The sequence below is a fragment of the Chaetura pelagica genome, unplaced genomic scaffold (assembly GCF_000747805.2).
Source record: "Chaetura pelagica isolate M959 unplaced genomic scaffold, ChaPel_1.0 scaffold1, whole genome shotgun sequence".
Taxonomy (NCBI): domain Eukaryota; kingdom Metazoa; phylum Chordata; class Aves; order Apodiformes; family Apodidae; genus Chaetura; species Chaetura pelagica.
Genome location: NW_009951948.1, coordinates 1,402,501 through 1,407,588, shown reverse-complemented (window position 1 = coordinate 1,407,588; position 5,088 = coordinate 1,402,501).

Sequence of the window (5,088 nt, the reverse complement as noted above, 5' to 3'; positions counted from 1 at the left end):
TCTAGTTCCAACCCCCCTGCATGGGCAGGGACACCTCCCACTAGACCAGGTTGCTCAAAGCCCCATCCAGCCTGGCCTTGAACACTTTCAGGGATGGGGGCAGCCGCAGCCTCCCTGGGCGACCTGTGCCAGGGTCTCACCACCTCACACAGAATTTCCTCCCAGTGTCTAACCTAAATCTTCCCCCAGTGTTAATCCATTGCCTCCCCTCCTCTCGCTAAAAGCCCTGGTGAAAAGCCCCTCCCCAGCTTCTCTGTGATCTGAGGAAAGCCAGATGGCCTACCTTGGTAGAAAGGACTAACACATAAGGAGTAAACAGGATGGCACTGCTTAGCATAGATAAGGCTTGGAATATATAGATAAGGCCTGAATTGTGAGGGAAGGTATTGTGTGGGAGGATGCTCCCACAGAAACTTGCAGAGAAGACAAGACCCTGGTGCAGACCCCAGAAAGGAATGCCAAGAGGTGAAAAGTGCACAGCGAGGAAGACATACGGCCTTCATCCCAAAGACCCCTGCCCACGACCACCAGAAGATACTGCGCGAGTGCAACAAGGAGGAGCTCGGGGGGGCAACTATGCTAATGATTAATTGTAATAACCCCTCCCTATCCTCGGACACCTAATGTATATGCAACAGTATAGATGAATATGTATTACTTTGTGGCATATAATGAACTTGCCAATAGTTCTAGGGTGTGCACGCTTGTGGAGGAGAGATCCCCCGTGCACCCAGCGCTGAATAAACATACCTTCTTTATAACCTTATTGGTTCTAAAGTCGTTGTTCCGCACGTCATCTGTAGCTCATTCAGACACTGGAAGGTGCTCTAAGGTCTCCCTGGAGCCACCTTCTCTCCAGGCTGAACAGCCCCAACTCTCCCAGCCTGTCCCCATAGCAGAGCTGCTCCAGCCCTCTGACCATTGTTGTGGCCTCCTCTGGACTCACTCCAAGAGCTCTATGTCCTTCTTATGTTGGGGGCTCCAGAGCTGTACACAGTATTCCAGGTGGGGTCTGACCAGGGCAGAGCAGAGGGGCAGAATCACCTCCCTGGCCCTGCTGGCCACACTTCTTTTGGTGCAGCCCAGGACACAGTTGGCTTTCTGGGCTGCAAGTGGACATTGTTGGCTCATGCTGAGCTTTTGATTGAGCAACACCCCCAAGTCCTTCTCCTCTGGACTGTTTTCAGTCTGTTTTCCACTCCTTCTGTCTTTGTGCTTGGGATTGCCCAAGCCACAAGGGTGCAGCTGCAGGATGGCCAGAGGGGCAGGGACAGGCTGGCAAACTGGGCACAGAAATGCAAAACCCCTGGAAGAAAAGGGAGGTGAGAGGTAAGGCAAAACCTCTGTGTCCCAGGCTTGTAGATGGGAAGGGGAATTTGGAGATTTGGGATGAGTTTTTATGGCTGGACAAAACGAACACAATAGAAAGAATCCTTTTGTTAGCATTGAACAGGGGCATACACTGTGGTCCTCCCTTTGTGAGAGGGACCTTTCTTGGGCTGTGTGCTTGTCACAGCGCAACGATGTTGCACATGTCTCTATCACAGTATAATAATGCTTAGAAGTGATCAAGCTAAGAAAGGTGCCAGGACTCTGCAGGCAGAATTGGTGGAAAAATTAGGAAAACCAATCATCTGCAAATGGAGCAGAAGGAGATGAGGTCCTTGTACTGGTAAAATGGAAAGGATTTTGAAGAGAGGAAAAATGATTAGTAGTTTCTCATGTAGTGAAAATCAGATTGAAAACAATTTGGTAGACTTGAATGAACACATGTGAAAATGGGAGCAAGTAAGAGAGGGGCTTTAGTTCAATCATCAAATAACTCAATTTGGGCTAAAAGTAAAGATCCCGTGAGCTGAAAAGATCAAGCACAGGTTTTTTTTTCTGTATGATAAAGACACTGATCTCATTCAGCAGCAATGGTTATTCCCTCCAAGATGAAATGAACTCTGGTGTAGCAGAAGCACCCGCAATCATGGGCATCTACCTGTAATTTATGTGTTCACAGCAGGAGTTGCTTCTCCACAGTTTGAACTAGGGTTATTAGAGCTGTCAGCAAGTTTTATGTTTAAACCACTTGAGACTGAACGTCTTAAATACATCTGCACTTGATTTCCTATATTCAGTTTATAAATGTTCCCTGTGCCTGCTAAAAATGCCTTTTTTTAATGGACTGAGCTCCACAGAGTCATTTAGGAATCTTGTAAGACCAAATTAAACTGGTATAACCCTTCTGGGTATTTCATGCTAGAGACTAGACATAAGAAGTACCATAAATCTGAAGTTACTGGAACCAACAGAAACCTTCAAAAGAACAAGATATGTCAATTGACATACATGACCCAGCAACTCCTGAAGATAACACCAGAGAAATGCAAGTGCACAGTCAAAACTGTACGAAGGACCAGAACAAGCTGAAGCAGCTCATAGAAAAATGTTAAGAAAACTGACTGAAGTGGAATTATGTGAACTAAGATAATGGTGTAATGATGTTAAGATTAGAATAAAATTTCATCTTCACTTTACTGCAAACTACCCAAAACTCCCTCTTCACCCCCTGTGGATCCTGCTTCATGCAGATGTGAGGTTACTTGTGTCAATATGTAAATGTAACCCCCTATAGAACATCTACTTGATACTAGAATTGATATGATTCTATAGTTGATTCTGTGATCCTATAGCCTTCTGTCTTGTCCAGGTTACCCTGTAGCCAGTGTGCCTGAGCCAGAGGACAGGGCAGGAACACACAGTTGGTACAGGAAGGAGTGAGTGTGAGCTGCAGGCTGTCATTAGACCTTGTTAAGGACCAACAAAACTGTATTTTTGTTCTCATTCCACCCCAAGAAGTGACCTTCTGTTGATGAAATACTCATGCAAAATGTCTTTCAGGATTATGTCATTTGTGAGTCTTTGATACACTTTTGGAGTGGTCAGCACTGGAAATGTAATAAATCACAGAATTCTGGGTTGGAATGCAGCACTCACAGATGCAGCTCACTTGTTATCAGATCAATTCTGTCTTTCCAGCCAAGACACTGACAGTGGGTGGCTCCCCACTACCTCTTCATTTACTCTCACTGTCTTGACTGTGGTGAAGAGCTCGACAAATTTGCATTCCTTTATTCACTGTGAGAACTATCTTTTGTTGCTTACATTATTGTAAATAAGAAAGTATCTCTGTAGATAGTTAGGCAGAGTTACTGATTTTTTGCTACGGCCTTAGTTTCCAACTTTACAAAGCAACCCATTTTTTCAGTTTTGTATTGATGTACATTCTTGGTCTTTGTTAAAAATTTTGTTTCTAGAATAAACTTCTTGCTTCCCTTGTGAAGCACTGTCAAGATGACATATACTATGAGACATCTTTCAATTATTTGAACCTCACAGTGACAAATATGAGAAGGCTGAAACAAGAATTTCTAAAATTCCATAACAACTTCACAGCTAGGAAAAAAAGGCACCCAAGAAGAGACTGAAGTTGAGCAGACTTTTCTCTTAGCCCTCCTCCAGAAGCAGCTTCTCTCAGCAGAATGGTGTTTTCAGACATGGACAACCAGCAGTTGGCAGGGCAGCAATGTGACACTGGAAAAACCAGAAATGGTTGGCTGAACTCCAGGGTTCAAAAACTAAATGTCTCAATGAAGACTATGCCAGCTGTGCAGCAGGAGATGTCAGATGTATGCCATCCCGAGATCCAGACCCATCAAACACAAGACATGCCCCTAGTTCCTGGTCTCAACTACCCTGGTAGGACCAGTATCTGAGGTATCAGACCTATATGCTCCAGAACTGACCAGTATGTGCTGCATGAGGCTGAGCCTCATTGTCCCTGAACATACTACACGTGACATAGAGCCTGGACTCACTGCTCATCAATTAATGGTCATCTACCTGCACTGGGATGGAGATGGAGATCTGCACTAGGTAGAGAAAGTCTGGTGTGCAGACTAAACAATGAAAGAAAAATATCTGTCCTTATGTTTCACTATTCATCATGTGAAGAATCAGAGCCTGGTAGATGTTGGAAGAGGAAGCTGGTGGGGTTCCTGCAAAATGAGAAGTGTGATTGTATGAAGCTGCAATTATTCAGAAGTAGAGATGCTTTAAGCAAGAAGCCATTTGCCTAAAAAGCTGTGATTGTTGCATATAAGTCAGTGGCTGTGTGAAGGAATACAAAACTGTCATCCTTCATGGGGGATTTTATTATATTGAGAAGCTGGGTGGTTTAATTAATTTTTCTAACAAAGTAGTGCAGTGCAGGCAGGTATTTTCAAGACTGATCACAATGAGCTCTGCAGATGTTTTCAGTATGTTTTTAATAAACGGCAGAAAAAACAGCTTAACATCTGAGAAACAACAAAAACATTGTCATGTATGTAATGCATGAATTGCAGATCCACTAGGAAGTTTAAAATAGTGTGCAACACATCATGAAAGTTCATCCTGATGATAGACAGTATTTATAAAGTGTTAAAAGGGATTTTTTTTTGATTGCAAAAGAATTTGCCTCTTATTAATGCATAATTAGTGAATTGAAAACAGTAGCTATTATGTTTTTTGCAATCTGATAGAGGAGAATATTTCAGAAGACAGCTCCTTAGGGGCAAAACTGTAGTGCCTGGGGTGTCCAGGCAGGAATTTGAAGTTATTTGTGCTTGAGAAATACAGGCAACACAGGCTGCAGTGTAGCCAGTGGCCACATGCCTTAGGTCAGCCCCAGCAGCTACATCTCTGAGCACTTGTTCTCTCCTTGGTTCTGTGTTCCTTATAAGGCTGGAATTATGCTGTCAGTTTTTCTCTCATTTTATCTGTTAGATTGTACATTGTGATTTTGCAATCAATGTGTTTACTTCTTTTTCTTACTGTATTGAGTGGGCGACTGTTCAGTCAATGATATCCATAATCCCAAGTCAGCTGACTGGGACAGAAGGAGCAGGAAAGATTAACCCATTATTTTAAAAACGACAGTCCTCACACCAGCAGTGCCAGAACTCTGTGGCTTTCTCTGATTCTGAAGATCTGTTCCATAGACCTTTCCTAGTTGTGCCTTGCTGAAGACAGAGTTTTCACAAGGCACTACAGGCATAA